At 45.8% G+C, this 12,493-nt stretch overlaps 1 pseudogene; it reads left to right on the forward strand.

Annotated features, from left to right (window-relative positions):
- The first annotated feature begins 399 nt into the window (after positions 1 to 399).
- LOC123609938 lies at positions 400 to 5,360 on the forward strand (annotated as a pseudogene).
- The last annotated feature ends 7,133 nt before the right edge of the window (positions 5,361 to 12,493 follow it).

Consider the following 12,493-nt stretch of genomic DNA (forward strand, 5'->3'; position numbering starts at 1 on the left):
TTGAAGAAGGCTAAGGCACCATCTTCATCTAGACTCCCAACCTTGAACTGCAGCCTCCTGAAGACCTCTTCCAGGGCCTCAGATGTCTTCCAGTCAAGGTAATGAATCTCACTCTTGAAGCTCTGCATACACCACCCCTGGACCAGAGAAAGGAGGTTCCAGGGGCAAGGAAGAAAGACAGGTGGAGCTAACCAAGGTGGACTGTGGTCTAGGGCCAGGCCAGGGCTGCCATGAAAGAGGAGGCTGCCCAGCACATGATGCTCACAGGACCTGACATAGAGACTGACAACTATAGCAGGCACAACCTGACTGGCCACAGCCCCATCCAGCTGTACCCCTCTGTGCCCCAGGCTGAGCCTAGAGAGACATGGGGCCCACTTCATCACGGAACAGTGTTCTATGCATGTGGGTGCCCTTATCACCATAATCTTATGGAGCATCACCTACCACAGCTGGCTGGCCTTCATGCCTTTGTGCTGCTGCTCTGGGCTTGCCTCATCTGGATGATGTGCAGCTGCCACCAGCTGGCCATGCTCTGATCACCTTCCATCCTGCTCTACAGGCTGGCACTATGTGGGCTACCCTACATGTGGGTCATGGAAGAGTGTCCCGAGCTCACCACGACCCTGGCCCTGTCAGCATGGCCATCTGGAGCTAGAGAACACCTGCTACCTCTGCTTAAACCTTGGTGCCATGGTGCTGCACATTCTTACCTTCTGGCTCCTGCTACACCTGGTGTATCAAAAGGTAGCTGCTAGGGGTGCCAGGGTAGCTCAGTCGTTTAAGTGTCTGATTTTGGCTCAGGTCATTATCTCACAGTTAATGAGTCTGAACTCCACATCGGGCCCTGTGCTGTCAGTGTGGAGTCTGCTTCAGATCCCCTGTTCCCCTCTTCTCTCGGCCCTGCTCATGCTCTCTCTCTCTCTCAAAAATAAATAAACATTTAAAGAAGAAGGAGGAGGAGGAGGAGGAGGAGGAGGATTGGGGAGAGGAAGGGTGTGGGGAGGGGAAGAGGAAGAGGGAGGAAGGGGAAAAAGCTGCTGAAGGTGAAGACCCCACTGCACTAATGGAAGTCAACACGGAAGACACAGAGTTTATGTAGATGCTGTTTCAGAGCCTGGGGGAGCCAATCACAGGTGTCTATGCCAAGTACTGGATCTACATGTCTGATGGCATGTTCATTGGTGTCAGCTTTGCCGGCTGCCTCATCATCTACAAGATCGTCTCTGTGTTCCCCTTCTTGCTCTGCCTCACCCTCTTCCACATCTACTATAGCCGGTAGCAGAAGTTGTTCAAAGTGTTCTGGTGGCTGGGTGTAGCCTACACCATGTTGGTGTTCATCACTGTCTATACTTTCCAGTTACACAACTTCACCATATACTGGCACAACCTGATGGGCAATGAGCAGTTGGGGGACCTGAGCCTGGAGCAGCTCAGCATGTCCAAGTTCTTCTCCAGCATCTTCATCCCTGGCTTTTTCCTGCTCCCCTGCATCCTGCACAGCACTCCTTCCACCAGCCCTTTATGCAGCTCTTCAGTCTGAAGCATGTCCCCTGACCCGGCACCACCTCCTGTGCTGGGTTCACAGGCAGGGTGTGGTAAGTGGCACCCCACTGGTCCAGCAGCAGGAGGAGGAAGAATAGGTTTCTAAGGACAAGGGGCTGAGCACAGCTGGCTCCCACCAAGCCACACAAGTTCCAGAAGCAACAGCAAACAAGTGGGGCCTTGTGGGCAAACAGCTGTTGGAGTTGGCCACTGGCTTCTGGGATGTCCTCACCGACATGCAGGTGTTCTTGTGATAACTGCTAAAGCTGCATATCTTCAAGCTGGTAGTCTTATACACTATCTGGATGGCCCCAAAGGAGGTGTTAATGATGAACCTTTCACTGGTTGTGCTGTGGGCCTTCATCCTGCCTTACCCCCACTTCTGGTCCATGGCTTCTTGCCAGTCTACTGTCTGGATCGGCATCATCACCCTGTGCGAGACTGTCTATTGAGATCATCAACCCCATGAGTACTCCAGAAACTATACTGAACCCTTTCTCAATAGCACCAACTTTCAGAAGACAGAAGAAAAAAAAAAAAATCAGTTTTTGCTATACCAGAGGCCCATTAACCCTGCTAACTGGTTTGGGTGTGTGGAAGGGCTTCCCAAACCTGGGCTGCATCCAGAACCACCTACAGACCCTACTGCTGCTGGCATTTGAGGCCACCATGTACCAATGCCAGGAACATCACCATCCACAACACCTGCTGGCCCCTGCTGTCTATAAATGACAGCACTCCCCAGTGGCTGAGCCAGGACTTGCTCAGCTGCCTCAAGTTCTTCTACAAACTTGGGCTGGGGATATTCCTGATGGCCATGAACATGTTTGGGCAGTGCAGGAATGTCAGGATCATCCTGCATGGCCATCCTCACCCACCAGCACTCTGGTCAGTGCCTCTTCCTGGCACTCTTGCTGCTGCACCAGTACCCGCTGTACCTGGGCATTCTCCCCACCCTGTGCATAAACTACCTGTAGCACTGGGGCCAGGCCATCCTTGTGAACTCCACATGCAAGTGGGGTGCCTGCCCAATTTATTCAGGGCCCCCAACTCTACCAACCTCATAAATGACTTCCTCCTGCTGCTCTGCACCTCCTGCCAAGCACACAGACGGGTGGCCAGCATCAATACTAACCACCTGGAGCCTGTGGAGGGGAGCCTAACCTATGCCCAACTTCATCCCCTGAAGGTCCTACCTCAACATGATGAAGGTGGCCATCTTCTCATTCCTCTTCTGGTTGGCGTTAGTCAAGGGGGCCACTCACATCAGCATCTTCAAGCTGGGCTATGTACTAGCCTGCTTATGCCTGCTGCTCTTCAGCACCAAGCTGCAGAAGAACACACGTGCCTGCCTCCTGCCATGGGACTGCCACATTCTCTATACACGGTCACCACCATCATCTCCAAGAACATGCTCTTGTTCCTGTCCTGATTGTTTGTGGAGTAAATGCAGAGCAACTTCTGCTGGGTCACCCAGCTTTTATTGAAGTCAAAGGTTACTATGACTCCAAGGAGATGCTGGGCAGGAACCAGGACTGCCTGCTGCCCGTGGAGGAGGCCGGGTCCTCTGCGACGGCCTCTGCTCCCTGTTCTTGCTGCTGCAGTGCTGCCTCTTCCTCAGCCACCGTTTGCTGCACATCGAGGCCAAGGTCCACGCCACCCGCCCTGCAGGCCTCCAGGAGTTTCGCCCTCTACAATGCTGTCAACCTCAAAAGCATCCACCCGTGGCACAAAGCAAAGAAGTCCCTGGCACAACTGTGCCAAGCAGGAGAAGCACAGGCAGGACCCAGCGGGCGGTGGTCCGTCCCGAAACCAGGAGCCAGGGCCCGGCAGTCCAGAGGGCTTCTCCCTGACGCAGAAACAGTGGAGGTGGCTGTGGCGAGACCGTCCCCGACCCGTCCACTTCCGCCCGGGACTACTTTCTTTTCGAGTCCGACAGTGAGGAGGGGAAGGAGGCCCAGTCCACGGACCCCAGGCGGGGGTCACAGAGCGCCCTTCAGATGGCACAGCAGGAGCGGGTGTCCAACGTCCCGGCAGTGCTGAGGCGGCGGTGGCAGGGCCCGGCAGGACAACTGTCCGCGGGACGGCCTGCGCCCAGAGGCGGAGCCAGCGGAAGGCCTGGCGCAGCCACGTGACCCAGCGAGAGCTGAGCACGAGCCCCGTGGAGTTCCCGCGGGGAAGGAGGCCTGAGCCAAAGTCGCGGGCAGACGTATTGGCTGCACAGCTTCGCGCGGCACCACAGCGCCGAGAGCGACGTGCTGCGCGCCGGGTGCCAACTCCACTCGCAGGATCTCCTTCGGGGACGGAGAGACGCACCCACGCCTGCTGGACCAGCTGGAGGACAGCAAAGCCCAGGCCACGCTGCCAGGCCCCTCAGAGGCCCGCGCTGCACCAAGCACAGCATCAGGTGAGCCGCTGAGTAGCACAACCGACGACACAAGCAGTCCCCTCAGCACCGGCTACAGTACCCTCAGCAGCAGCAGCAGCAGCGAGGAGGAAGTGGTCCCGAGCTGGTGGGCTTCCCTGTGTGACCGTGGGAGCTTCCAGCGCTCACTGGCAGCCGGACGCGCATGGGCAGTGAACCTTTCCTCACCAGGCACCTGTGCGTCCCGGAGCTGGAGAAGGCCCAGCGGTTCGCGGTGGGGCAGGGCCAGGCACTAAGGCTGCTGTAGGCCACTTACCAGTGTATGGCCGCCCACTCGGAACTGCTCTGCTCCGTCCTCATCGTCCTCAACCACGTGGTCACCGCCTCAGCCACCTTCCTGGCGCCGCCGTGTTCATCTTCCTGTGGGCCATGCTGTCCATCCAGTGGCCAAACGAGCGCTTCTGGATGAAGGCCATTGTCCTCACAGTGTCACCAAAAACCTGTTGCAGTTTGGCTTCTTCCTCTGGAACAGCCACACAGTGATGCCGGCGCTGAGAACAAGCTCCATGCATCCTGGGCCTGAAGAAGACTGACAGCTACATCACCTATGATCTGGTGTGCCTCGTGGCCCTTTTCCTCCACCTTCCTCAGATGTGGTGCTGTGGTCTGTGGGACCACAGGGAGGACCTGTTTGCTCCCCAAGAAGCATGACAGGAGCAGTGAAGAGAGGGGCTGAAGAGAAACCGGCACATCCAGACAGCCCTGCTGAGACCTCAGACGGAGGAGGGCCCCACAAGGAGCCATCGCCCCCACCAAGGAGGACATTCAGGCTCAAGTGGGGGACTGGCCTAGGGACAAGTTCCCAGTGAAGCTCAAGACCCCCAACACGAAGTTCTTTGGCCACATTTTAGGAGGGAGAGCCCAAAACCCAGAAGACCCTCAGGAGCAGGGGACAGGGCCTGCTCTGGGAGAGAGAAGGGGTGGAGTGGCCCCCAGGAGAAAGTGAGGGCAGCTGGGCTCCACCTACGGAGCTTCTTCTGTCTGTCCCTGGCCCAGAGCTATTGCTAACTCAGAGCATATATCAGCAACAGGTGGCAGCTGGCCAGGCAGTCTGGCAGCTTGATGACCGCCACTCAAGGAAGCCAGCAACCCCTGAGCCCACACTCTCCTTCCAACGCTGGACACTCATGTCATGGTAGTCATCCCCCTCTTTGGGCTGTAACTCCTTCATAGGGTTGGCTTCAGGCCTCCTGGGTACACGGATGTAATTGGGGAAGCGGTTGGGGATGGCCTGTAAAGGGTACCCTGCAGCAAGCTGGCTGGCTGTCATTGCACAGTGCTGTTCCACAGTGTGATTCTCGGTGTACTCCATGGAACTGCTTTTGGCCAGGTCTTTCTGGAAGTTCCAGGCTGTCTCTTCTCTGTGTGAGTAAAAGCATTGTTCCATCCAGTGTTTAGCTATGTTCCATTTTCCTTCGTGACTCCGATACTAAGATGCAGTGGGCACAAGTATTTGGACTCTATACCAGTTGGCTCTCACTGTAATGTTCTTTTCTATCCTCCGTGTAGTTGGAATCCTCTCCTGGCATTGATTACTGGTACACAGTGTTCTGCTGGACAGAATGCTAATGGATACCTGGGTTTCTTTTGGGTGATCAAAATTGCCTAAGCTTAGATCATGATGGTTGCACAACTCCACAGATATATTAATAGATGACATGGCAACAGTGCTCTTTGTGGATAAAAGTTCACTACAAATTCACTAAAATTAAAACTCTGTATAACCAGTGCTTTCTGTAGCCTGGGTCCATGTAAGGATTATACCCTCCGGGGACTTAAATTCCCAAGAAGAGAGAAGCCCATCAAGCCAGGCTTCTCATGCCCTCCACTTTAAACATCCCAGTCAGCCTCTATATTCAAAGATCTCAAGAAGCCTAAACATAAAAGCAAGCTGTGATGCAAGGGATAGTGTATAGGAGACTTTCCTCTAACACTAGTTTCAATACTTTCTTTGCTGATCCACCAGAGATAAATTGGATGTCAGCTTAATATCATCTTGTCCTACAACTCATGCAGGCTGGGAATGTAATGTCAGGCATTAAGGGTAAATTTCACTAAAATCAGATATTCCATTCATTTTAAAAAACATTTTTAAGGTTTATTTTTGAGAGACAGCATGAGCTGGGGAGGAGACAGAGAGAGAGGAAGTCACAGATTCTGAAGCAGGCTCCAAGCTCTGAGCTGTCAGCACAGAGCCTGATGCAGGGCTCGAACTCATGAACCATGAGATCATGACCTGAGCTGAAGTCGGATGCTTGACCGACTGAGCCACCCAGGTGCCCCTCCATTCATTTTTTAAAAGATGGTTTACGTTTTAGCATACTGCTACTTCAGCTGTCTTGATAGTATTGTTTCTTCTATTCCTAGGTCTATTCAGAAAGGGGAAAGGGAGAGATGCCTATATCCCCAAATATTTTCCGTTGTTCATCCCAGAAGATGGATCCTTTTTACTCCCAAATCTAATGGTAGTGAATGTTGTATGAGTGTGGAGCAGAGTGGTACCTCAAACATTGTTACTGATTTAGCAGTACATTGGGCACAAGTAAAGTTGCTATTAAAAGCAATGTGCTCTTCCCTCCCTCACATATGCCTGGGGTCACTTTTGTTTGGCATTTATGCTCCCTCACATTATTACAAAACTGTACCCCAGAGAATTGCTAACTCAGTTTTCTCTTTACATCACTACATTCGATGTATTTTTCACATCAAGGTGTTTCTATAGACTGGACAGAGTTAGAGTTCAGCTTTTTCTAGCCAAAGTGTTTAAATTTGACTAGACAGCAGCAATTGCTTTTTAATCAAAGCAAACTGATCTGTCAAAGGCAATCAACTCAGGGAAGTTATTCCGGGACGATCCTAATAATCCCGATGTATCACACTGCCCTATGTGAAACTCAGCCGCTGAACTCTTGACATAGTGTCACAAGCACTTAGGGGAATTAGTACATACAGCTGAACCCTATGTTCACACACAAACTCCAGCCTCTCGTGCATAAGCTAATGATTACTGCATTCGTTCTGGGGAGGAGCACACTGCTGTGTGTGGTGATGTCTGTTCATCTTTAATGATGTTATGTCACCTAGGCTTCATATTGTGTCATGTTCACAAGCATTTATCAACAGGATGCTCCATTCCTCTAGATGTAAATAAAAGTTTGTCATGGTTATTTTTTTTTTAAATCACCTCCTATCTTTTAACAGGGGTTCCTAACCTCTTAATAATGCTTATACCAATTTAGGGCTTTACTGTCACCAGGATCTTTAAGTACATTTTCTTGTTTAATTATTGCAACAACACTTGAGAGGTCTATAGACATGGTGACATCATTTACCTCATTAGTAAGTTACAGAACAGAAACTCAAACCTAGAGCTGATGGCTTGAGGTTTTGAAGTCTTCCTGATGCTGTAAATCTTGGTTTTGGAGCTTTTGTTCTAGTGTTAGGATTAGTAGGATAGGTGGGGTGGGGTGGGGTAGCATTGTTGAGAGTCTTGTCCCCAAATAAGGCAGCCCTGTCAGGTTCCCTCTGCTCCCCATAGAGAACCCTAACAAACTTAACGATAAAGAAACAAAATAGATGAGGAGGCAGCAATAATGAATGGGATCTCATAGAAGGCTGGGCTGAAAATTCTTCCTAAGTGATGGTACAGGTGTTCTTTGAGAATGATCTCCTCTAACAGTTGGAGGAGAACTTTAAGAGAAATAATGACACACACTCAATTCAGTCAGAGGGCAATGAAAAAAGAGATTGGTTACAAGACAAGCTTGGAAGAATAATGATAATAGTAATATAAAAGCTAATGTATATTGAGCACTTGATATTTTCCACTATTCTGAGTGCTGTATGTATATTAACTTATTAAATTCTCATCACAACCCTCTGAAGCAGGTACTGTTACTCTGATGAAAAATTGAGGCAATAGGAGGTTGATTGAGTTACCTGTTACCATACAGCTAGTAAATGTTAGAACCAGCATTCCAACTCAGGCAAACTGATTCTCCAACTTGTGCTCTGATTATTGTCTGGTAGTAATGGTGAATTTTCAAAGACTTCCTGAATTATGAGAAATTTCATTTGCTTTTCTGACTTAAAGACAATAATGAGTATTTCCATCTCAGGCAGTAATTGTAGCCTAAATGGTCTGACTGACCCTCCCTTTGAAAACACACAAAATCAATACAGAATATTAAAAGGAAAAAAACTTTTTAAGATATACTAATAAACTGGCAAGAAAGTAAGGAATACTTAGGTGCCTAAAATCACGTGAAAATGTGGACCCAAAGAGACAAGCAGAACCCCGAAGTCAGTTTTCACTCTGATAATATTCAATGTTCCTGTAGACCTTGATCTTTGATTTCTCATAGGGTCATGGGCCATGGAGACACAAGTGGCCTGACTGGGTGGAGAGACTAATAGGAGACTTCAGTGACCCACAGATCTACTGCCTACATTAGAGATAATAAGGAAAACTAACTTTTCAATCCCTAGGTGCTAGTAGAGGGCCAAAAAAAAAAATCTCTCCTAAGAATTCATAACCACAAAGAGACCTTTATTTGGGTTCCTAGTCCAAATTTACACTACTAGAGTGGTGCCAAAGAAACTTCAGGTTAAGAATATGGTTTAAAATTTTATTGTGTTGGTAGTGCACTCAGATGCCTGGAAGAATCAAAAGCAACCCCATTCAAAAGGGGCCAACTGTAAAGTCGATTCCCAAAGAATTCCCACAGATAAACTACCAGACAATAAAATCTAGAGTAGAGTATCACAAAACACATGAATAAAGGACCGTGAGTTTAGGGCCATTGGAAACTATAATCATAAGAATTAGACCCCAGAAGACACCAGAGAGTGTAATTATGTAATAGAGAATGACAGGTGTAATCTGGTAGTGTTTCACTTCAGCTGTTTCACTTATCTCTTGCTTTCTATCCCTGGGCTTCTCTCATGTCAGTTAGGATGTATTCAGAAGTCAAGAAGGCACTCATGCACACACATCTGGAATTATGGAACGTTGCCATCCTGGGGCAACCTTTGACCAATGGAGTATGAAAGTTAATTGATAAATGCCCTCATTTTTCACTCTTTTAGTGGACAATTCTAAGGTACGAGATCTTCAAAAGTCATGATGGAATTGAATCCCAGTTGCCCACAGTGAAGATCAGTCCATAGGACATCCCTATATTGGCTTTCCCTCCTTTCCTTGTTTCACTTTCTCCAATGTTTCCCTGGGTTCACTTCCTCCAATAAACTATGTGCCTGAGAATTTAAAATATGAATAAAGAACAAAAAAAATAAAAACACAAAAAGGAAGTTTCAAAAAAAGAACCAAATGGAACTTCTAGAAATGAAAAATAAAAGTTTTATTTTTCCTTTATTTATTTATATATATATAGAGAGAGACAGAATGCCCAAGCGGGGGTGGTATGGGGGGAGGGGTGGAGGAAGAGAAAAGTAGGGGAGAAAGCGAGAGAGAGAGAGTCTTAAGCAGGCTAAGCAGGCTCCACACCCAGTGCAGAGCCCAATGTGGGGCTCAATCCACCCTGAGATCATGATCTGAGCCAAAATCAAGAGTCAGATGCTTAACTGACTGAGCCACCCAGACACCCCTAAAATAATTTTAATTTAAAATTTAAAGGATGGCTAAACAAAAGAATAGACACAGCATAAGACAGAATAAACTGGATGATAGAATATTTTGCATAATGCAGACAGAGACACAAGCATATGAAAAATCTTGAAGAGACGGTAGAGTGGAAATATCTACTTTTACAAAAGTCAAATTGGAATGTGTGAAGGAGAGAATAGGGAAACTTTGGGGAGACTATATTCAAAGAAATAATGGCTGAATTTTCTAGTTTGAATGATTTAAATCTTCAGATTCAGGAAGTACTAAGTTAGAAAAGAGAAAAACAGAAAAGCTGGATAAATAAAAAACAAATTCATGCTTTTTTTTTAAGTTTATTTAATTTGACAAAGACAGAATATGTGAGTGGGGAGGGGCAGAGAGGGTGGAGAGAGAGAATTCCAAGCAGGATCTGCACCTTCAGCGCGGAGCCCAATGCGGGGCTTGAACTCACAAACAGCGAGATCATGACCTGAGCTGTAACCAAAAGTGGCATGCTTAACTGAGCCATCCAGGTGCCCCCAAAATCATGTTTTAATAAACATTAGCACATGAAAATAAGTTTAAAATATGAATTATTATGTAAATTTAAATTAAAAAATGAATGTGTTTAAGAGTGAAGATTATTGGATTAGGTAAAAATAAATCCACTTATAAACTGCTTTAAAAAGAATCCTGTGGTGGCGCCTGGGTGGCACAGTCGGTTAAGCGTCCGACTTCAGCCAGATCACGATCTCGCGGTCCGTGAGTTCGAGCCCCGCGTCGGGCTCTGGGCTGATGGCTCAGAGCCTGGAGCCTGTTTCCGATTCTGTGTCTCCCTCTCTCTCTGCCCCTCCCCTGTTCATGCTCTGTCTCTCTCTGTCCCCAAAAAAATAAATAAACGTTGAAAAAAAATAAATAAATTAAATAAATAAATAAATAAATAAATAATAAAAAGAATCCTGTGTTTGTGCACCTGGGTGGCTCAGTCAGTTAAGCATCTGACTTTGGCTCAGGTCATGATCTCATGGTTGATGAGTTCCAGCCCCACGTTGGGCTCTGTGCTGACAGCTTGGAGCCCCACCTTCTCTGTATTCTGTGTCTCCCTCTCTCTCTCTGCCCCACCCCTGCTCATGCTCTGTCTCAATAAATAAACATTTAAAATTTTTTAAGTAAAATAAATAAAAATAAAAAAGGATCCTGTGACATAAGGATAATAGTTGAAATAAAAAGATGAAAAAAATATGCACATTGCAGATAACCAAAATAAAGCTGATGTTACAATATTAATATCAGACAAGATAGATTTTTAAGACAAAGGGCATTGAGATAAACTACATAATGAGAAAAGGTTAATTCACCATCAGATATAAAAATTCCAAATAATAAAGCTCTAAATAATATAGCTTAAAACTATATAAAGCAAAACTTAAAAGAATTACAAAAAGAAATAAACACAATGGTAGAGCTGAAGTTTTTAACACACCTCAGACCTCAGTGATTGATAGCCCAAAAATCAAGCAGAAAAAAATTAATAAGGATATAGAAAATTTAAACAATAGTTAACAAGCTTTACCTAATATATATAGAACATTTCACCCAAAAAGTGAAGTATTTCAGGCCTCTCTAGAAATGGTAATTTACAAGAACTGAATGCATTCTGGGTCAGTGTTTTAGAATTCAACTAATTTTAAATGATTGGTATCACACAGATTATATTCTTTGCCACAATGCACTTCATAGAAGACTGAAGCACAAATGGCCAATAAATTATAAAAATGCTGCTAAACTTTTTAGTAATAAGGAAAATGAAAATTTGAGTCACACTGTGATATATTTCACACTGACCCTCTTGGCAAGATTATGAAAATCTGACAATCTGAAGTGTTGACCACAATCTAGGAATAGTCACCTCTCTTATACACTGCTAAAGAAAGTATTAGCTGATATCACCACTTTGGAAAACCATTAGGATCATCTATTAAACTTGGAGAGGTGCATTCCCTGTGATCCAGCAATTCCCCCAGAAAAACTCTGGCACATATGAAGACATTCAAGAATACTTATAGCAGTATTGTTTTAAAACAAAAACAGGAAGCAGTACAAACATCTACCTTAAACAAGGCCACAATTAACAAGTTATAATGCCCCCTTATAGACAAGTGTGAAACTCTCCTAGGAAATATGAAGCATGAGACAACTGAACCATAGGCACACACATATTTAGTTTTACCAGATTGTTCTAGAATTATTTTTTGGAATGGCCCTACCAGCTAACACTCTAAATATCAGGGCTTAAGAGTTCTCACATGGCCATTAAAATTTAGTATTTTCTGTTTTCTAATATTTGCTATTCTGATGTGGAACCTAATTTTTATTTGAAACTTGCCTGTTTTGTTTTGCATCTCTTCATATACTTGTTAGCCAGCTGGGCTTCTCCTTCTGTGAATTGCCTAACCATGTCCTTTGCCCATTTGTCTCTGGGTTTCCTGTCTTTTTCTTGTTGATATGCAGCATTTGTTTATATATTATATATATATATCAATCCTATGTTGGACTTAGACATTATAGATCTCTTTTCCCCATCTGTCATCTGTCTTTCTGTATGATGTCCTTCAAATGAAAGAACCTCTTAATTTTGGAGCAATTTTTCACCACAAAGTTTGAACTTTTTGGGTCTTAAATGTTTTCCTCCACCTTCAGGTCATAGTCTTTAAAAAGTTTTAAGGTTTTATCTGTAAAGTTTTTTTTTTTTTTTAATTTTTGAGAGGTTATTTCTTATTTTATAGTTTTAGCAGGTAGTGTCTAATTTCCAATTAAATTTTCTGATTGGTTATTGCTGATAAAGACAAATGCTATCATTTTCATCCCATTAGTTCTAACAGTTGTTCTGTTCAGTCCACTTATTTCTTATGTAATCA

Source organism: Leopardus geoffroyi, chromosome B2, assembly GCF_018350155.1.
Source record: "Leopardus geoffroyi isolate Oge1 chromosome B2, O.geoffroyi_Oge1_pat1.0, whole genome shotgun sequence".
In the NCBI taxonomy this organism is placed as follows: Eukaryota; Metazoa; Chordata; class Mammalia; order Carnivora; family Felidae; genus Leopardus; species Leopardus geoffroyi.